Source organism: Felis catus, unplaced genomic scaffold (genome assembly GCF_018350175.1).
Source record: "Felis catus isolate Fca126 unplaced genomic scaffold, F.catus_Fca126_mat1.0 Un_scaffold_57, whole genome shotgun sequence".
NCBI lineage: Eukaryota > Metazoa > Chordata > Mammalia > Carnivora > Felidae > Felis > Felis catus.
The window spans coordinates 70,450-93,025 of record NW_025408541.1 but is presented as its reverse complement, the minus strand read 5'-3'; the positions used below and the strand labels follow the sequence as shown (position 1 = coordinate 93,025).

General features: G+C 40.5%; 1 long non-coding RNA gene across 20 annotated transcripts in view; it reads left to right on the top strand.

The window, feature by feature from the left end:
- Window positions 1-22,576, top strand: part of LOC111559277 — a 65,801-nt gene that overhangs the window by 8,203 nt on the left and 35,022 nt on the right. For 13 of the 20 annotated variants that reach the window (XR_006593722.1, XR_006593724.1, XR_006593718.1 and 10 more), the window contains exon 3: window positions 18,649-18,851. The exons of 6 other annotated variants lie outside the window; for them this stretch is intronic. This is a non-coding gene — a long non-coding RNA (uncharacterized LOC111559277). The remainder of the gene's footprint in view (window positions 1-18,648; window positions 18,852-22,576) is intronic. One more of the 20 variants, XR_006593711.1, reaches the window with a different exon arrangement.

The following is a 22,576-nucleotide window of genomic DNA, read 5'->3' as shown; positions in this document are numbered from 1 at the left end:
CCAGTAAGAATACTGAGAGAGTTTGTTTCCTTTGTAACAGGTCTGAATTATACAATGAATTCGTGTCAAGATAATAGCTGTTATTTTTCCTACAACATAGAGTAAAAGGTCATTGCTTTTGTTGTAAGAGTTTACCATGTGTTCTTGGTAACATGACTGAGCTGTATTGGTGAAAACCCGTCGTAGATTTTGAAAGTCAGTTATTTATAGTTAAGAGAGTATTGTTCTTTCTTTGGGTGCAGCTGATTGTTTGAAATAGAACCTGGGATTTGTCTGCATAGATTGTCTATTTCAGAATGAGCTTTGTTTTAAAAAGTATGTTATATTTGCATTCATGCAAGTTGTACCATCATTAAATTGACAGGAAAGCAGCTGTTAATAGTTGTCATTTGGGCATGTAGATGGAAATCCTAAGGGTCATGGTGTGACTCCTTACATGTGTTGAGCTCTGGTTTCATTTGGCATTTCCAAACCGTTGCCATGACCTTATGAATGTGGATCAAGTGGCCATATAATGGTTGTTTTAGATTGGTATCAGTGGTGTAGAGATGATTCTTAAGTTGTGTATGAGGAAGCTGTTGGTTTTCTGCTTCTATGTCTGTGTACCTCCTAAAAATAGAAGACTAGCGCATCTTATCAAAATTAATTCTGTTCAAAGTCAATGCACCTTGTGAATGAGCTAAAGGCTTAGATAATAGTCAATACTTTTGGAGTCTGATATTAATTTGCAATTTTAAAATACGTCTACGGGCATGTGTGGCTCAGTTGGTTAAGCATCTGACTTTGGCACAGGTCGTGATCTCACTGCTCATGAATTTGAGATCCATGTTGGGCTCTGTGCTGGCAGCTGGGAGCCTGGAGCCTGATTGAGATTCTGTGTCTCCCTCTCTCTGCCCCTCCCTGGCTCATGCTCTTTCTCTCTCTCTCAAATATAAACTTAAACATAGAAAATAGGTCTAGAATGAATCTGTAGACCATAACATATTTATAGTGACTGCTGATTGAAACAAAGAAATAGCCTGAAACTCCAAGCATACATTACTGTTGTGTCCCTAGGCTCCCATGAAATGCCAGGTTGACCATTAAGCTGAATACAAGCAGTAATCTTTTAGTAACCTGGAAGAGATAAGCATACTATCATAGCTAGTAAGGTTTGGTATATGTCGTTTTGGTAGACCTATTTTCTTTAATGATCAAAAAATTAATTTGAGGTCTCTTTTATTTGGGTATTCAGGATTAAGAGAAGTTACCCGAGGCAAATGAATTAAGACCATTTTAGAACTGACCTGGACTTAAACAGCCAGAGACTGGAGTCATGATAAAGATAGTTTGAACATGCCATTTCATCAAATAAAAAAAATACAGCTCCTGAATGACAATCATCATGTTGGAGGAGAGTTTCTGGTGTTCTCTCCACAAATGGTGCATGATCTTCAGTCAAGGATACAGCCTCACTGACTGTACTTTTACTGACATGATGGTTCAGATACCAACAGTGTTGTCTGTTGGGATTGTCTTTTATAAAACTGATATCCTTTCAGTTTTCAGCTTAATTAATATACTAAGGAGAAAAAAATGTTTCCCTCTTTCTGAAAAATAATCCCATTTGTATTTAGAGTTATCATTAAACATAGTATTTCTAAAAATGGTTAATAAATTGGAAGTCAATATAAATTTGCTTGTGAAGTTATCAAATGGAAAATTTTTGCCAAAGCAGTTATTTTACGTTTTATAGGAAAACTAATCTTTTATACCCTTACTGCATTTTTGTTATATCCTATTCACTTTGGTTTCGTGCTATTTGTATGTGTGTGAGTGTGTGTGTGTGTGTGTGTGTGTGTGTGTGTGTGTGTCTGTGTGTGTGTGTCTGTGTGTTTGCAACTAAGAGAAATGTGGAATATTTGGTCATTTAAAAAGATTCACTAGTTTAGGCAAAGTCTGCCATAAACAAATGCAATACATTATGTCCAAAGTAGTCAAGCAGATTTTGCATCATGAGTAAAAGTTGCTTTATCTCAAATGAATTTGCTTTTCTCTTTTCTTTTTTTTTTTAATTTTTTTCAACGTTTTTATTTATTTTTGGGCAGAGAGAGACAGAGCATGAACGGGGGAGGGGCAGAGAGAGAGGGAGACACAGAATCGGAAACAGGCTCCAGGCTCCGAGCCATCAGCCCAAAGCCTGACACGGGGCTCGAACTCCCGGACCGCGAGATCGTGACCTGGCTGAAGTCGGACGCTTAACCGACTCTGCCACCCAGGCGCCCCTTCTCTTTTCTTTTTAACAAGCCAAGTCAAAGGTGAATATGTTCTTTCTGCTCACCTTGAGGCAGGGCAAGAGCAGATTTGTGTCAGAGCACATTGCCTGTATTTATGAGAAACTAGGGAGATTAAGAAAGCCACTTAGGTACAAACCTTAGTGGAGACTCATGACTGGCTCAGATTTTCAACAATATTCTGTTGGGATATCTTTTATTTACTGGGTTAGTTTTTTTTTTAATTTTTAGTTAATTTATTTTTTTGTTTTCCACATTTAAGAGTTTTTTTTATGTTTTTGTCCCCCTCCATGATTTTATATTATTTTGCTTCCCATTCCTTATATTCATCTGTTTTGTATCTAAAGTCCTCATGTGAGTGAGGTCCTATAATATTTGTCTTTCTCTGACTGAATTATCTTAGCATAATACCCTCTAGTTCCATCCATGCAGTTTAAATGGCAACATTTTATTCTTTTGGATTGCTATGTAATACTCTATTGTGTATGTATATGTGTGTGTATATATGCATACACACACACACACACACACACACACACACACACACACACACATACACACATACCATCTTCTTTATCCATTCATCCATCGATGTGAATTTGGGCTTTTTCCATACTTTAGCTGTTGTTGATAGTGCTGCTATAACTTTGGGGTTCACTTTTCCCTTTAAAATAGCATATCTGTCTCATTTGGATAAATACCTAGTAGTGAAACTGCTGGGTTGTAGGGTAGTCCTCTTTTTCATTTTGTGAGGAACCTACCTACTGGTTTCCAGAGTGACTGTACCAGTCTGCATTCCCGCCAGCAGTGCAAGAGTTCCTCTTTCTCCACTTCCTTGTCAACATCTGTAGCCTGAGTTGTTAATGTTAGCCATTGTCACAGGGGTGAGGTTTTATCTCATTGTGGTTTTGATTTGTATTTCCATGATGATGAGTGATGTTGAGCATTTTTTCATGTTTCAAATGGCCATCTGGATGTCATCCTTGGAAACTGTTTGCTCAAGTCTGCTCATTTCTTCACTGGATTACTTGTTTTTGGGGGGTTTTGAGTTCGATATGTTCTTTATAGATTTTGCATAGTAATCCTTTATCTCATATGTCGTTTGCAAATATCTTCTCCCATTCTGTTGGTTGCCTTTTAGTTTTGCTGATTGTTTCCTTCACTGTGCAGAAGCTTTTTATTTTGATGAGGTCCTAATTGTTCATTTGTGCTTTTGTTTCCCTTGCCTCTGGAGACTTGTTGACTAGGAAGTTGTGGAAGCAAACATCAAAGAGGTTTCTGCCAGCTTTCTCCTCGAGGGTTTTGATGGCTTCCTATGTTCAATTTAGGTCTTTCATCCATTTTGAGTGTCTTTCATCCATTTTGAGTGTGAGAAGGTGGTCCTGACTCATTCTTCTGTATGTCGCTGTCCAGTTTTCCCAGCACTCTTGCTGAGGAGACTGTATTTATTCCATTGGACATTCTATCCTTTTTGTCAAAGATTAGTTGGCCAAACGTTTCTGGGTCCATTTCTGTGTTCGTATTCTCTTCCATTGATCTGAGTGTCTGTTCTTGTGCCAGGACCATACTGTCTTGGTGATTACTGCTTTGTAATACAGCTTGAAGTCCAGGATTGTGATGCCTCCTACTTTGGTTTTCCTTTTCAAGATAGCTTTGGCTATTTGGGGTCTTTTCTGGTTCCATACAAATTGTAGGATTCTTTATTGTAGCTCAGTGAAGAATGCTGGTGTTATTTTGATAGGTATTGGTTTGACTATGTAGATTGTTCTGGGTACTATGGACATTTTAACAATATTTGTTCTTCCTATCCAGGAGCATGCAATATTTGTCTTTTCTGTGTGTTTGCCACCTGCAATTCCTTTCATAGGATTTCTATAGTTTTCAGTGTATAGATTTTTCACCTATTTGGTTAGATTTATTCCTAGGTATTTTATGGGTTTTGGTGCAATTGTAAACGGGATCGATTCCCTGATTTCTCTTTCTGTTGCTTCATTCTTGGTTCATAGGAATGCAACTGATTTCTGTGCATTGATTTTATATCCTGCCCTTTTGGCTGAATTCATGTATTATTTCTAGCAGTTTTTTGTTGGACTATGGTGGGTTTTCCACATAGAGTTTCATGCCATGTATGAAGAGTGAAAGGTTGAGCTCCTCCTGGACGATTTGGATGCCTTTTATGTCTTTGTGTTGTATGATTGCTGAGGCTAAGACTTCCAATATTATGTTGAATACCAGTGGTGAGAGTGGACATCCTTGTCTTGTTCCTGACCTTAGGAGGAAAGCTCTCAGTTTTGCCCCTTTGAGGATATTAGCGTCGGGTCTTTCATATATGCCTTTTATGATCTCGAGGTATGATCCTTCTATCCCTACGTTCTTGAGGGTTTTTATCAAGAAAGGATGCTGTATTTTCTCAAATGCTTTCTCTGCATCTGTTGAGAGGATCATGTGGTTCTTGTCCTTTCTTTTATCGATGTAATAAGTCACATTGATTGTTTTGTGGATATTGAACCAGATTTGCATTCCAGGTATAAATCCCACTTGCTCGTGGTGAGTAACGTTTAAATGTTTTGTTGGACCTGGTTGGTTCATATCTTGTGGGGGATTTTTGTATCCATGTTCATCATGAAAATTTGTGTATACCTCTCCTTTTTAGTGGGTCTTTTTCTGGTTTTGGAATCAAGGTAATGCTGGGTTCAGAGAAAATGTTTGGCAGTTTTCCTTCCATTTCTTTTTTTGGGACAGCTTCAAGAGCATAGGTGTTAACTCTTCCTTAAATGTTTGGTAGAATTCCCCTGGAAAGCCATCTGGCCCTGGGCTCTTTTTCTTGGGAAATTTTTGATTACTGATTCAATGTCTTTACTGGTTATGGGTCTGTTCAAATTTTCTATTTCTTCCTGTTTCAGTTTTGTTAGTTTATATATTTTTAGGAATTTGTTTCTTCCAGATTGCCCATTTTATTGGCATATATTTGCTGATAATATTCTCTTATTATTTGTATTTCTGCTGTGTTGGTTGTGACCTCTCCTCTTTCATTCGTGATTTTATTTATTTGGGTCCTTTCCTTTTTCTTTTTGATCCAACTGGCTAGTGGTTTATCAATGTTATTAATTATTTCAAAGAACCATCTTCTGGTTTCATTGATCTTTTCTACTGTTTTGTGTGTGTGTGTGGGGGGGGGTTATTTGTTTTTTTTTTTTTTCTGTGTGTGTTTTTGTTGTCGTTTTCAGTTTCGATGGCATTGATTTTTGCTGTAATCTTTGTCATTTCTTGTCATCTGCTGGTTTTGGTTTTATTTGTTGTTCTTTTTCCAGCTCTTTAAGGTATAAAGTTGGGCTGTGTATCTGAGACCTTCGTACCGCTTTTGGAAGGCCTGGATTGCTATAAATTTCCTCTTATGACTACCTTTGCTGAATCACAGAGGTTTTGGGGTGTGGTGTTATCCGTTTCATTGGCTTCCATGTACTTTTTAATTTTCTCTTTAACTTCTTGGTTCACCCATTCATTCCTTTTTTTTTATTTTATTTTTTATGTTTTAAAATTTACATCCAAATTAGTTAGCATATAGTGCAACAATGATTTCATGAGTAGATTCCTTAATGCCCCTTACCCATGTAGCCCAACTCCCTCCCACATCCCGTCCAGTAACCCTCTGTCTATTCTACAATGTTATGAGTCCATTCTGTTTTGACCTCTTACTGTTTTTATTTTCTTTTTGTTTCCCTTCCCTTATGTTCATATGTTTTGTCTCTAAAGTCCTCATGTGAGTGAAGTCATATGATTTTTGTCTTTCTCTGACTGACCAATTTCACTTAACATAATACACTACAGTTCTATCCACGTAGTTGCAAATGGCAAGATTTCAGTCTTTTGGAATGACAAGTAATACACCAGTGTGTGTGTGTGTGTGTGTGTGTGTGTGTGTGTGTGTGTGTGTATCTCTATATCTCTATATCTCTATCTCTATATCTATATCTGTATCTATACCACTTCTTCTTTATCCACTCATCCTTTGATGGACATTTGGGCTCTTTCCATACTTTGGCTATTGTTGATAGTCCTCCTATAATCATGGGGGTGGTGCATGTGTCCCTTCAAAACAGCATCCTTTGGATTTATCCTTTGGATAAATGCCTAGCAGTGTAATTGTTGGGTCGTACGGTAGTCTGTTTTTAGTTTTTTTGAGGAAACTCCATACTGTTTACAGAGTGGCTGCACCAGCTTGCATTCCAGCATTCATTCTTTAGTGGTATGTTATTTAGTCTCCACGTATTTGTTATCTTTCCAATTTTTTTCTAGTGGTTGATTTTGTGTTTCATAGCGTTGTGGTATGATAATATGCACGGTATGATCTTGAACTTTTTGTACTTGTTGAGGGCTGATTTGTTTCCAGTATGATATCTATTCTGCAGACATTCCATGTGTCCTGGAGAAGAATGTATATTTTGCTGCTTTAGGATGAAATGTTCTGAATATAACTTAAGTCCATCTGGTCCAGTGCCTCACTCAAATCCATTGTTTGTTTGTTGATTTTCTGTTTAAATGATCTTTCTGTTGTCATAATGGGGTGTTGAAGTCGCATACTATTATGGTTTTATTATCAATGAGCTTCTTTATATTTGTGATTAATTGATTTATATCTTTGGGTTCTTTCACATTGGGAGCATAAATGTTTACAATTGTTAAGTCTTCTTGGTGGATAGACCCCCTCAATTATGATACAACACATTTATTCATCTCTTGTTACAGTCTTTATTTTGAAGCCTAGATTGTCTCATATCAGTAAGGCTACTCTGTCTTTCTTTGGCGACCATTAGCATGATAGATGGTTCTGCATCCCCTTACTTTCAATCTGAAGGTGTCTTTAGGTCTAAAGGAAACAGTCTTTGGGTCTCTTGTAAACAGAATATAGATGGATCTTGTTTTTTTTTCCCCACTCTGCTACCCTGTGTCTTTTGATTGGAGCATCTATGCCATTGACGTTTAGAGTGAGTACTCAAAGATATGAGATTATTGCCATTATGTGTCTTGTACCATTGGATTTTGTGGTGGTGTTTTTTGTGCTACACAGTCTTTGGTACTATTGGTGTTTTTTCATTGTTTTTTTTTTTTTTTCCATCTTTTCTCCCCTCAGAGAGTTCCTCTGAAAATTCCTTGAGGACTTGTTTAGTGGTCACGAACTCCTTTAAGTTTTATTTGTCTGGGAAACTTTTAATCTGTCCTTCTCTTTTGAACGACGGACGTGCTGGATAAGGAATTCTTGCCTGCATAGTTTTCTGATTCAGCACATTGAGTATATCTTGCCACTCCTTTCTGGCCTGCCAAGCCTCTGTGGGTAGGTCTGCTGCAAACCTGATCTTTGTTGTCGTCTCTTGTTGGTTAAGGACTTTTTTTCCCTTGCTGCATTCAGGATTCTTTCCTTGCCTGAGTATTTTGTGAATTTGAATATGATATTCCTTTTACTGGTGGGTTTTTGTTGACTCTTACTAGAGTCCTCTGTGCTTCCAGGACTTTAATGTCTGTGCCTTTACCCAGGTAAAAAAAATAAACATCCGCTATGATTTGCTGACTTAACACTTCTACCCCTTTGTCTCTCTCTTCATCTTCTGGGAGCCCTATGATTCTGATGTTGTCCTTTTTAATGAGACAGGGTTAGGTGTAGGTAGAGGGTTATGGTTAGGGTTAAGGTTAGGATTAGGTCCCAGGACGCTGCAGGCACTGAAACCCCAACACTGCACTTGTCTCCATGAAGGGCTGAGTGGAGTACACAAGGGAGTATGCCAGTCAGGATTAGTCTTTGGGTTCCAAGACCACACAACTCTATGGGACGTTCTTCGGGTAGGTCTCAGAAATACTCTCTTGTAGACACACTCGGACACATGTGTCTCTTGTAGACACACTTTGGAAATCACATGGTGATGTTTCAGGTTCCATGCGGAGTGTTTCTGCACCTATTTTCGAACCCGTGTGCGTGTTGTAGTCAGACTTTGGAATTGGGTTACATGGGGAGAGAGCCATAGCTACTGTTAGGGTTCGGACCAGGGACCTCGACAGGGCTGACTCAACACTAGTATCATGAATTCCATGGAGGACTGAGGTGACGGCACATGCACAGCTGTGGGCCTGCTGTAGAGTTAGTGTTATATATAGAGTTAGGTGCAGGTTGAGGGTTAGGGTTAGGATTACAGTTAGGGTTAGGATATGTCCCAGGAGACTCCAGGCACTGACCCCACATGAGAGCAACTGTTTCCCCGAAGAGCTGAGTGGAGTGCACAAGGGAGGATGCCGGTCAGGATTAGTCTTTGAGTTCCAAGGCCAGACAAACGTATGAGCCACCCTTCAGGGAGGTCTCAGGAATCCTCTTGGGCAGCTGCAGCCAGGCCTTTGAAAGGACATGGTGATGTTCCAGGTTTTTTGCTGAGTGATTCTGCACCACTTCATGCACCCAGACACGTGGTGTTTCAGACTTTGGTATTGGGTCCCCATGGGGAGAGACCTTAGCTAAATTTAGGGTTCGATCGAGTGACATCACCAGTGCTGAAGCGAATCCAGGCTTGTGATCTCCATGGAGGGTTGAGGTGAGGGCCCATGCGAAGGTGCAGGTCATGAGTAGGCTGTGAATTGAGATAGGGTTAGGGATCTGTTGAGAGTTCTGGCTAGTGTTAGGGTTAGGTTTAGTTCCCAGGAGGCTCCAAGCGCTGACCCCACAGCAGTACAGTTGTCTCCCTGAAGGGCTGAGTGGAGGGCACATTGGATCATGCTTGTCAGGATTAAGTTTTGGGTTCAAAGGCCAGACAACTGTATGGGCCACTGGTCGGGTAGGTCTCAAGAATTCTCAGGGGCAGCTACAGCTCGGGCTTGGAAACAACACAGTGATGTTCCAGGTTTTGTGCTGAGTGATCCTGCACCGCTTCATGACCCCAGGCGTGTGGGGTTGTCAGACTTTCGTATTGGGAACCCATGGGGAGAGAGCCTTAGCTAGGGTTAGGGTTCGGTACAGGGAGGTCGCCAGGGCTGAAGCGATACCATTCTCGTGAATTCCGTGGAGGGCTGAAATGTGGGCACATGGGCGGTGGTGGGTCTGGTTTAGAGTTAGTGTGAGAGATCATGTTAGGTTTAGGTGTAGCATTAGGTTTACGGTTCTGTTTATGTTTGAGATTAGTTCCCAGGAGGTTGTAGACCCTGAACCTACAACAGTGCGGTTGTCTCCCCGAAGGGCTGACTGGAGTGCACAAGGGAGGGTACTGGTCAGCATTAGTCTTTGCATTCCACGGCCCTACACCTATATCCTCACTCTTCGGTAGGCCTCGGGAATCCTCCTGTGCATCTGAAGCCCTGCTTTGGAAATGACATGGTGATGTTCCACGTTTCACACAGAATTATCCTGCACCGCTTCTCAACCCTTTGTGCCTGCTCTTGTCAGACTGGAAATTCGGTCTCCATATGGAGAAAGCCTTAGCTACAGATAGGGTTTTGGCCAGGGAAATCTCCAGGGCCGAAGTGACACCAGCCCTGTGATCTCCCTGTATCGATGATATGAGGGCACATGCATTGTGAGTCAGGTGTAGGGTGAGTGTTAAAGATGAGGTGAGGTTTAGGTTCACATGTATACTGTGGGTCACTGTTAAGATTAGGGCTGGGTCACAGGAGGCTCCTAGCACTATACCCCCAGTAGGGTCATTGTCACCCCACAAGGCTGAGTAGAGGGTTCTAAGGAGGGTCCCAGTCAGGCTGAGTTTTGGGTTCCAGTGCCAGTCCTTGGTTAGACCTCAAGAAGTCTCCTGTGGATCTCCTTCTGGTCTTTGGAAATGACATGGTGATGTTCCAGGTTCCATGCCGCGTAATTCTCCTCTGCTTCTGGGCCCCATGTCCGTCATGTCCTCAGACTTAGGATTTGGATCCCCATTAGGAGAAAGCTTTTACCAAGGTTAAGGTTTGTTCCATGGATGTTGCCGGGGCCGAAGCGACACCAGTGCCATGATCATTCTGGAGGGCTGAATGAGGGTCCATGTGCGGGTGCAGGTCATGTGTAGGGTTAGGTTTAGAATCGGGGTGAGGTTTAGTTTCAGCGGTATGTGAGTGTCACAGTTAAGGTTAGGGTTAGGTTCCAGGAAGCTCCAAGCACTGAACCTCTGCAGGGTAGTGGTCTCCCCAGAGGATTGTGTGTGGGTCTCATCGGAACGGGCTGTTCAGGCTTAGTCTTTGTGTTCCAGGGCCAGCCTCGTGTGTGTGCCATCTTCAGTTGGGCCTCATCAACCCCCTTGTGCTGCTCCATGCGGGCATTGGAAATGTCATGATGATGTTCGATGTTCCATGTGGAGTAATTCTGCACTGATTTGGGCCATTTGTTTGTGGTGTTCTCAGAGATAGGAATTGGGTCCCCATCTAGAAAGATCCTTAACTATGGTTAATGTTCTGACCAGGGACTTCACCAGTGTGGATGTGACACCATTCCTGTGTGCCGTGTGCGTTGGGTTAGGGTTTGGGATTGGGTTTGGTGTTAGGGGTTATTGTTAGGGGTTAGAGTTAGGTTTATGCATTAGGGTTATCTTTAGGGTTATGGTTAGTGTTTAGTGTTATGGTTAAGTGTTAGGTTTGGAGTTAGAGTTAGGTTTAGGCATTAGGTTTGGGCTTGGGTTAGCCTTAAGTTTAGGGTTATGGTTTGGGTTTGAGAGTTAGGGTAATGGTTAGATGGTGGGGTTAGGGTTAGTTGATAGCATTAGTGTTAGGGTTTGTGTTAGGTTCAGGGATAAGGTGAGGTCTAGGTATGACTTGGGTTCGGGTTATGGGTGTTGGGATTGGATTAAGGGTTAGCCTTAGTGTTAGTGTTAGAGTCTTATGGTGAGGATTAGGGTTAGTTTTAAGTTTTGTAATTTTAGGATTAGCGGGTTGAGTTAGAGCATTAGGGTTAGGGTTTTATCGTTTGATTTATAGAGTTACGGTTAGAGATTTAGGGTCAAGGTTATGGTTAGTTCGGGTTATGTTTACTTTGTCGGTTCGGTAAGGTTAGTGTTGGGTTTAGGCGTAGGGATAGGGGCTTGGTTTTATTAGGTTTATGGTTAGTGTTATCTGTTAGATTTAGGTTTTGGGATTTTGGTTAGTGTTAGTTTTAGGGATAGGACATAAAGTAGGTCATGCTTGCACTCCCACTTGGGGCGGGGAGATGTTCATGTGTGCACACAGCCCTCCATCCAGGAGGGATTGCGTTCATTTTTTTCGTCCCTGTCTTTCTGCACTGGAGGTTGTTTTCACCTCGCCCCATTCGAGCTTGTCTCTGGACTGTTTCACACTGTCACCCTGCCCTCTCTCCGTATGATAGGAATTCACGTACTGCCTCATCCGTGTTTGATTAATGGGGTGCATAGTTTTAATCTCTATATCATTTATTTCTTCTGATTTTAATTGTTTTGTTCATTCTGCTGATTGGGAGTTTTGTTTGTTGTCCTTTGTCTGGCTTTTATACTTATAAGGTTATGGAGTTTACTTCAGTGTTTTGTTGTTGTTTTTTTTTTTTACCCCCCTGAGGCAGACTTGTATTGCTATAAACTTCCCTGTTAGAACCATTTTTCCTGCTTACAGAAGTTTTGATTGTTGTGTTTTCATTTTCATTTCTTTCCATGTGTTTTGGATTTTCTCTTTGATTTGTTGGTGAGCTATTGATTTTTCATAAGCATGTTATTTAACTTCCATGATTTTGTGCCTTTTCCAGATTTTTTTTCTTGTTGTAGACTTCTACTTTCATAACATTATGGTCTGAAAAGACACATGGTATGGCTTCGATCGGTTTGATTTTGTTTTGGCTTGTTTTATGACCTAATATTTTATCGAGTGTGGGGAATGCTCTATGTGCACGTGAAAAGAATGTGTATTGTGCTGTTTTAGGATGGAATGTCTAAAATATATCGGTTAAGTCCATCTGGTCTACTCTATCAGTCAAAGTCTCTACTTCCTTGTTGATTTTCTGATGGAACTATCTCTCCATTGATGTCATTGAATTCTTTACTTTTGGACTGTTTTGTGTATTTGGATGCTCTCAGGTTGAGTGCATATATGTCTACGATTGTTCTATCTTTTTGTGGATTGCATCTTTTATTATTATAGTGTCCTTCTTTGTCTCTTGTTACCGTTGTCTTTTTAAATCTATTTTGTCTGATAAAGGTATTGCTACTGCAGATTTCTTATGATACTTTAGTTCTATAGTTAGTCTCTTGTAGGTAGAAGATAGATGGGTCCTATATATGTACTCATTCTATCACCCAGTGCCTTTTATTATGAATACAGAGAGCACAGGCATGGGAGGGCGGGGTAGGGGGAATGAGGGAAGAGAGAGACAAAGAGAGAGAGGGGGAGAGAGAGAATGAGAATGAGAATGAGAATGAGAATGAATCCTCACCAAATTCCATGCTCAGTACAGAGCCCATTTGGGGCTCAATCCCATGATCCTGGGATCATAGCCTGAGCCGAAATCAAGAGTCCAAATCTCAAGCGATTGAGCCATCCAGGTGCCCCTATCTGTCCCCCAGTGCCTTTGATTTGAGCATTTATTCTGTTTCTATTCAAAGTAATTGATAGACATGTACTTGTCCTATTATTACTTGATGTTGGTTATTTCTGAATTTTTACGATCCTTTGTTATCTTTCTCTGTTTTTGATTTGCTGGGTTTCTTCACAATTTCACAGTTGAAATTGTTTGTCTTTATACTCTGCATATGTATTAGTAGTGTTTGATTTGTGGGTATTATTAGGTTTGTACCTAACCACCTCTGCATATAGGAGTCTATAATAAGTTGATAGTTGTTTAAGTTTGAACCAGTTCTTTACTCCTCTCCTCCCCGTGTTGTAGATATGTAGTGTCATATTTCAAAACCTTTCACATCGCGAATACTTTGGCTGATGTTTTACTGATATACTCATTTTTATTGCTTTTGCATTTCGCACTTTAATATTGTCACTTTAGGTGTTTCTTTTCCACTTAAAGAGTCCGCTTTAACATTTCTTGCAGGGGTGGTTTGTTGGTTGTGAACTCGCTTAGTATTTATTTGGGAACCTCTTGTTCTCTCCTTTCATCTGAATGATAGTTTGCTGGATAGACTCTCTTTGGCTGCAGATGTTTTCCATTCGGCACCTTTACCAAACCATGCTGCTCACTTACGGTTTCAAAGTTTCTTCTGAAATACATCCAGTGATAACTTTATGGGGTTTCCCTTGTAGGTAACTGTCAACTTATGTTTTCCTGCTGTGAAAATTTTTTCTTTATCACGATATTTTGGGTTTTAATTACTATAGGACTTGGTGTGGATCTGCTTCTTTTGAATATACTGGGGGTTCTTTGTGCCTCCTGCTCTGGATCTGTTTCCTTCCCCACATTAGAGAAGTTTTCATTTATTGTGTCTTCAAATAAATTTTCGGATTCGATTTCTCAGAGTTCTGAGAATGAGAAGTAGGACAGAAAAGACCTATTGAAGGTTCTCTGATGAGTCACTGGATTTGCATGCATGGAGGATAGATTTGAGACTCAAATGAACAACCTACCTTTAACTTCTAAGGACTAGAAGGAAACAACAATCTATGCCCAGTGTTCTCAAAAGGGAGAAATTAATCCATATGAGAGTGGAAACCAAGGAAACTGAGACCATGAAATCAATAGAAAATATGAAGACCAACAGTGGGTTTTCAGAAGAATGAAACAAAATTGTCAGGAGTATACATAGGCTATGCTAAGACAGAGAGAGGACCAAATTCAAGAGAATTATAAATAAAAGAGAGGACATTACGCCTTATACCAAAGAAACATAAAGCAGACAAAGTGGCGACTATGGCTAAATTAGATGCCAGAAAACTACCTACCTAGAAGAAATGGACAGGTTCTTAGAAACACACAACCTAGATTGTGTCAGGAAGATATAGACGGTGTGCACAGACTCATTAAAGGAAGACTGTATCAATACAAGAAGATAACCAATGTAAGTAAAATGAATCAGTAATCGAAGTTCTGCCAAGGAAGAAAACCCCAGGACCAGGTGGATTCATTGGTGAACTTAACCAAACGTTTGTAGAAGAACTAAGAGCAGTCATCTCACTGATTCAAAAAGAATGAACACCACCAACTCATTTCATGAGACTGGAATTACCCTGGTAGGAAGCCAGAAAAGGATACTACCTGAACAGAAATCTATAGGCTAGTATCCCCGTGATGAATATAGATGAATAATTCCCAGTAATATACAGGCAAACCAAATTCAGGATCACATGAAAAGGATCATTGACCGTGATGTATGGTTTTTCTCCTGTAAAGGCAGGATTTTTCAGAAATTCAAATCAATAAATGTGACCCCTCACATAACTGAGTGAAAGAAAAATCAACCAGAAACCAGACTCTTAACTATAAATAGCAAATGGAGGGTTACTATAAGGGAGATGGGCAGGGGCATGGGTTAAATGGGTGATGGGCTATGGAGGGTGCTGGCAGTGAGGATGACTGGGTGTTGTATGTAAGTGATGGATGACTACATTCTATACCTGAAATTAACATACACTGTATGTTAACCAATTAGAATTTAAATAAAAACTTGAAAAAATAAATACTAAAGAATTGCATGCATAAATTTAAATTAAACTAAATAAATACGTTTTAAAAAATAAAAAGAAAATAAATGTGATGATGTCAATTGACACAGAAAAAAAGTTCTGAGAAACTTTGGTATTGATTTGTGTTAAAAATGTCTTTAAAAATTCAGTGTAGAAGGAACATATTTCAACATAAGAAAGGGCATGTATGGGGCGCCTGGGTGGCGCAGTCGGTTAAGCGTCCGACTTCAGCCAGGTCACAATCTCGCGGTCCGCGAGTTCGAGCCCCGCGTCGGGCTCTGGGCTGATGGTTCGGAGCCTGGAGCCTGTTTCCGATTCTGTGACTCCCTCTCTCTCTGCCCCTCCCCCGTTCATGCTCTGTCTCTCTCTGTCCCAAAAATAAATAAACGTTGAAAAAAGAATTAAAAAAAAAAAAAAGAAAGGGCATGTATGTGAAGTCCACAGCCATTATCATACTCAATAGTGAAATTGTGAAAGTTTTTCCACTAAAATCAAGCCCAAGACAAGGATGTCTTAGATATGTGAAGGGGATTGGGTGATGCAGGCTTCCGGTTATGCAATGAATAAATCGCAGATAAAAGATATAGCATAGGGAACATAGAGAGTGGTACTGGAATAGTGATGCGTGGTGAGAGATGATAGCTACACCTGGGTTAGCCCAGGAGAATGTATACACTTGTCCAATCACTATGTTGTTCATCTGAAACTAATGTAACACAGTGTGTCAGCTATTCCCAAATAACATGTTTGTTTTAAATACGGTAAAGGAATGAAACAAAAAGTTTAATGTAAAAGAAACTGTTAATATCTAATGAAGAAATACAGTAAATTTCCAAAAGAGAAAGTCACCATATCAAATTCTGTAGCATTCCTATACACTAACCAAATTATCTAAGAAGGAAAGAAAACAATCCCATTTACAATAGCATCAAAAACAATAAAATTTATTGGAATAAATTTAGCCAAGGAAGTGAAAGATCTCTACAGAAAACGATAAAACGTGTGTGCAGAAATGGAAGAAATTCAATTTGCATGGAAGAAACAGAACACACAAGTCAGTGGAAAGCCACCCCATGTCCATCTGTAGGAGGAATTAATATAGATATAATGTCCATGCTACTCAAAGTCCTCTAGAGATTCAATGCAATCTCTATCAAGACTCCAATGTAATTTTTATGCAATTAGAAACACATATCCTCAAATGTATTTGGAACCACAAAAAGACCCAAAGTAGCCAATGCAAGAAAGGACAAAATAGGAGGCATCACACTTCTTGATTTCAAGCTTCATTCTAACACAAAGAAGTCCATTATGTCACTGGCATAAGCACACATACAAGACAATGGAACGGAAATTGAGAGCCCAAACTAAACCCATGCATGCACAGTCAACTACTATTTGACAAGGGAGTCAAAAATACACAGTGGAGTAGAGTAGTCTCTTGAATAACTGTTGCTGGGAAAATTGGATATTCACATGTCTAAGAATAAAGGTTAGCACCGTATGTTACACCACTCCCTAAAGAGTGAAAGGAAGAAGCATAGAGAGATGTGGTTAGAGAGAAACAGTGACAAAGAGGAAGTACAAAGAGGAAGGTAGACACCTGCTGGAGGTATGTGGACGGCGTTAGATGCATCGGGGGAGAGGGGTTGTATGAGGTGGCTCTGAGTGCTGGGGCAGAAAGGGCTTGTATCATGGGCATCAGAGTTCCATGACCCCAAGACTCCAACATCCCTATGTCCAAGCTCTGCAGAAGCCGTTGGAATTGAACAGATGGGTATCCCTCATTTCTTCTGGAATTGTGAGGCTCAGCCTCATGTTCTGTCATGGAGAGGGATGTCTTGAGGCAGACTGTGCTGCTCTTTGGCAGGTAAACTCCAAGCCTTCCCTGTGGGGAGGTGTCGTGGGGCCATCTCCCTCACTGCCCCAGGCCCTGTTGGATTTCCCCTCTCCCCCACCAGCTGGTCTTCCTCAAGTTGTGAGCCCAGGCATCAGGCATCATGTTGCCCCCAGGTCCTGAAGTCTGTACTAGGTAGAGGTGGACGGCTGATATTGATAAAAAAAAAATTGACAATAAGGTCCATATCCTCCCTCTGCGACTAGCAGTGTGCATCCCAATCGTGGGTTGCTATCCTCCTGTCCACAACTAATCTGAGGATTCCAGAAGGTAGGTGAACACTGTAAAACACTCTAGTCTTCTCTTACATCAAATTCAAAGACACTTTCTTGTCCCAGCTTTCTTTTAATGGTGAAGAGATGGCAATTAGTAATTGAAGGCATAACGGTCCTATAGGATATTTACCTATATGACTAGTGGACATTATTTCATCCATCCGTGTCCCTAAAGCACGTTTCATTGGAAGTATTAGCCAAGTATACATACTGTAAATTCACAACTGATTCATAGCTCCCTGTAAGTTTCATTCTGACCTTGTCACATATGTGCCATCAAAGATATTATTAGTGACTTTTCAGATAAGCTCTCCACATCAAGATGGTGATGTTAGAGAATCTGGTATAAATGGAATTTCACAGGTTCCAAATTAGGAATGATTTTTCATTTTTAATGTTTCTTTTTTCTTTTTTGAGAGAGCCCGAGCTGGGGAGGGGGGAGAGAGTGGGAGATACTGAATCTGAGGCAGGCTCGAGGCTCTGAGCTCTCAGGACAGAGCCTGACACGGGGCTCAAACTCATGGACAGCAAGATCACGACTTGCGTCAAAGTCGGACGCTTAACCAACTAGGCCACCCAAGCGCCCCAGGAATGATAGTTTATTGGCAAAGAAGGAGAAATTAAAGATAGTGTAAAGGATGTCTATTTTTAATTGAAATATTGTTCACACATTTGTTGTATGAGTTTTAGGCATACATTGTAGTCATTCCATATGTCTATAAATTATATTGTACTTAAGCACAAGTGTAGCTATCCTGTGAAAGCATGCAACAGTATTATTACAGGATTGACTCCATTCCATTGGCTGTCCCTTGTATCCCTAGGACTGATTCATTCCATAGCTGTCGCCGGTATCTCTCTCAAAGGTGTTCATTCTTTATCTAACCTAAGTATTTTGGTGGTAAACACAATTTCCACTTGCTTAACAAGTGTAAATTGGCGGCCTATTTTTATGTGAACATTGCTTAAAGCATTACAACTGATGTCATTACGTCAATAAATTTGGTTTTAGTTTTCACTCACAAGAAAGGAGAAGGAAAAGATTTCTTTGTGTCCCAGGCCTTGTCATTAAAACCTTTCCCAATGTGGAGAACAGGTTTAGTTGCCCAGAGCACCTTCAGTGTCTCAGCTGAGCGACCAGGGCCTTCCACATTGCAAGAATGCCCGTGATGGCCAGCAGAGAGAGCTCGAGCACCACAGACCCGGACGGGCGGGTTCCTCTGCCCAGGCAGTGATGGCCAGCAGAGGGCGCACCATCGGCTTTTCTGACCCAGGGCACCTGAGAGCAGGAAGAGCTTTGATTGCTCCCAGAGGACTCAGGGCCTCTGCCGCTGCCTCAGTACAGAGAGCAGAGCTGCATTTCCAGCAGGTTGTGCTGCCCGCCCCAGGGGAGATCTTGGGAGCTTTGTAGCAACTTGGCATCTCCTGAGTCGCCAGAGAGAATTTGCCTTATTGTACTGAGTGCTGAGGAGTGGGCGCTGGGTGGCTTCCCTGGGCAAGCTGGTTGCTGAGCTGCCCAGGCCCTTGCATTTTCTGAGCTGTTCCCGTGTTTCATTCCTCCCCTTCCCGGACAGTATTTGAACAAGATGTATTTTACTAAAGGTCTCGTGGATTGCAGGGTCCCACGACATCACCTCATCGATGCAGTCGATGGTTTGTTCCAGATTCAGGCTAGTTTCCGGGAAGAAACCCTGACAGAAATTCAGAAGAACGGGAGCTGCATTCCGTTAGGACATGAATACATGAAATTCTCTTCCTGGGAACTCCTAGAAGTATGAGCTAGGACCCATTTTCCAAGTTCTGCTGAAACCAGTGACCGAGGTAAAGGCACAAACTGTCCCCCACATCATACATGCTTTTTCAAAAATTTCATGGTTATTTTTCGAACCTAGTGAAGTGATTGCAAACTACAGAAAACCTGGTAGATACCTGTCATTGACGTACGTTATCTTTAATTTAAATTGCAGTGAGTAAAGATACAGTGTAGTGTTAGTTTCAGGTGTAAAATATAGAGCAACCCCTCCACACGTCATCCGGTGCTCATCCCAGGTGCACTTCTTAATCCCCAGCAGCTCTTTCACCCATTCCCCACCTTGCTCTGGAAGCCCTCAGTTTGTTTCCTAGTTAAAAGTCTGTTTGTCACTGTCTCCTCCCCGCCCCCCCCCCCCGCTTTGTTTTGTTTTATATCCATGTGTTAGTGAAATCATCTGGTATTTGTCTTTGTCTGAAAGGCTTATTTCACCCAGGATAACATTCTCTCGCTCCATCCAGCTCATGGCAAATGACAAGATTTCATGCTTTTACGGCCTAATAATATTACATTCCATATACCACATCTCAATTTATTCATCAGTTGATGGATGCTTGGATAGTTTCTGTAATTTGGCTGTTGTAGGAAATGCTGCTGTAAGCATCACGGTGCATGTATCCCTTTGAAGATTTTGTATTCTTTGTGGAAATACCTTCGAGTGAAATTGCTGGATCGTAAGGTACTTCTATTTCCAGTTTTTTTTTTTTTTTTTGAGAAATCTCCATGACGTTTTCTAGACTGGTTGCACCCGTTTGCCTTCTTACCCACAGTGCAAGAGGGTTATACTTTCCCACATCCTTGGCAACACCTGTTGTTTCATCCTTCATTGATTTTAGTATTGTGACAGATGTGATGTGTTCTCTCATTGTACTTTTGAATTGTATTTCCCTGAAGATCAGTATTGTTGAGCATTTTTTCATGTGTCTCTTGGCCTGTATATGTCTTCCTTCAGGAAATGTCCATTCGTGTCTTCTGCCCATTTTTAATCAGATTTCTCATTTTTTGGATGCCGTATAACTGTATATATTTTGGACGGTAACCCTTTATCCGATGTCATTTGCAATATCATTCTGTTGATGTTTTAGTTTTGTTGATTATTTCCTTGGTGATTGAAGGTTTTAGTTTTTATGAAGTCTCATTATTTTTGCTTGTGTTTCCCTTACCTCTAGAAATATATCTACAAAGACGTTTGTACAGGCAATGTCAAATAAGATACTACCCGTGTTATCCTCTGGGATTTTTATGGTTTCAGGTTTTACATATAGGTCTTTATCCATGTTGGATTTATTTTTGTGTATGTTGTAAGAAAGTGGTCCATTGTTTTTGTTTTGTTTTGCAGGTTGCTGTCCAGTTTTTCCAAAACCATATGTTGAGGAGCCTTTTTTTAAATTTATTAATTTATTTTTGAGAGAGAGAGAGAGAGAGAGAGAGAGAGAGAGAAGAGAATGCAGAAGAGGGGCAGAGAGAAATGGGGAGAGAGAATTCCACGCATGGTCTGCACTGCCCTGAGATCATAACCTGAGCTGAATTCACAATCACACACTTTGTTGACTGAGTCACCCATGTGTCCCCAGACTATCTTTCTTTCCATTGGATATTCTTCCCTGCTTTGTTGAAAATTAATTGACCATATAGGTGTGCGTTCATTTCTGGATTTCCATTCTATTCATCTCTGCCTCTGTGTGTTGTTGTTGTTGTTGTTGTTGTTGTTGTTGTTGTTGTCGTTTTGCCAGTACCATACTGTTCTGATCAGTACAGCTATGTAATATAACCTAAAGTCTGGAATTGTGATGTGTTCAGCTTGGCTTTTCTTCTTCAATTTTGTTTTGGCTGTTTGGGGACTTTTGTCATTCCATACACATTTTGAGATTATTTGTTCTTGTTCTGTGACAAATGTTTTTGTTAGTGTGATAGGGATTTCATTATATGTGTAGATTGTCTTGAGCAGTGTAGACATTTTAACAGTATTTTGTGCTTCCCACCCATGAACATGAAATGTATTTCCATTTCTTTGTGTCCTCTTCCATTTCTTTCATCAGTGTTTCACGGCCTTTAGAGTACAGGTCTTTCACCTCTTTGGTTAGGTTTATTCCTGGTTTCTTGTGGTATTTGTGAGCCTTTCAATGGGACTGATCCCTTACTTTCTCTCTCTGTTAATTCATGATTTGTGTTAGAAATTCAATACATCTATGTACCTTGATTTCTGTAGATTGTGACTTGTCGAATTCATATATCAATTCTAGCAGTTTTTAAGGGAGTCTTTCATGTTTTTTATACAACACATCATGTCAGCTCCAAATAGCGAAAGTGCTACTTCTTCCTTGCCGATTTGGATGCCTCTTATTTCTTTGTGTTGTCTGAGTGCTGTGGTTAGGGTTTCCCGTACTATGCGGGATAACAGTGGTGAGAGGGGTCATTCCTATCTTGTCCCTGACCTTGGAGGAAAAACTTTCAATTTTACCCCATTGAGGATGAGATGAGCTGTGGGTTTTTCATAGATGACCTTCATTATGTGCAGGTAGGTTGAGTCTCAATGTACTTTGCTGAGGGGTTTTATCATGAATGGATGTGACGTTTTGTCAAATAGTTTTCCTGCATCTGTTGAAAGCATCATATTGTTCTTATCCTTTCTTTTATTATTGTGGTGCAACATGTTGATTGATCTGTGAATGTGGAACCACCCTTGCAGCCCAGGAATATATCCCACTTGATTATGGTAAACGATTCTATTAGTGTATTGTTGACTTTAATTTGAAGGTATTTTAATAAGAATTTCTGCATACATAGTCATCAGGCTATTGGTCTGCAGTTTTATTTAACATTTTTAAAAACATTTTTAGATGTTTATTTCTTTCCTTAGAGTACATAAAAGTGAGGGTGGGGCACAGAGATAGGGAGAGAGAGAATCCTGGCCATGCTCCACACCGTAATGGCAGGGTCCAACGTGGGACTTGAACGCACGCACCACAAGATAATGTCCTCATCCGAAATTAAGAGTTAGACAGTAAACCGACCGAGCCACACAGGGGCCCTGGCAGTTTTCGGTTTTAGTGGAGGCTTTATCTGGTTTTGGTATCAGGGTAATGATGGCCTCATAAGATGAATTCGTAAGTTTTCCTTCTTTTTTTATTTTTTTGTAATAATTCGAGGAGAATACATATCATGTCTTTCTTAAATGGATGGTAGAATTCATCAGTTAAACAATCTGGGCCAGAACTCTTGTGTTGGGGGAGATTTTTTTTATTACTGATTTGATTTCTTTCTGTTTTCAGATTTTACGTATCTTCCTGTTTCAGTTTTGGTAGTTTGTGTGTTTCTAGGAATTTGTCTAGGAATGTTCTCAGAGTGTCCAATTTGTTGCATATAGTTGTTCATAATATTGTCTTCTAACTGCATTTTTGTGGTGTTGACTGTTATTTCTCCTTTCTTATTTGTGATTTTATGAGTCCTTTCTCTCTTCTTACTGAAAAGTCTGCCTAGAAGGTTTTCATGTTGATTACTGTTTTCAAAGAACCAGCCCCTGGTTTCCTTGATTTGGTCTAGTGTTTTTTTGGTTTGTATATCCCTTATTTCGGCCTTAATCTCTATTACTTCCTTCCTTCTGCTGTTCTTCTTCTGATTTGTGACCTAGAATGTGATCAATTATGGAGAATGTCCCATGTGCGCTTGAAAAGAATATGTACACTGCCATTTTAGTATGGAGTGTTCTGAATACATCTGTTAATCCCATCTGGTC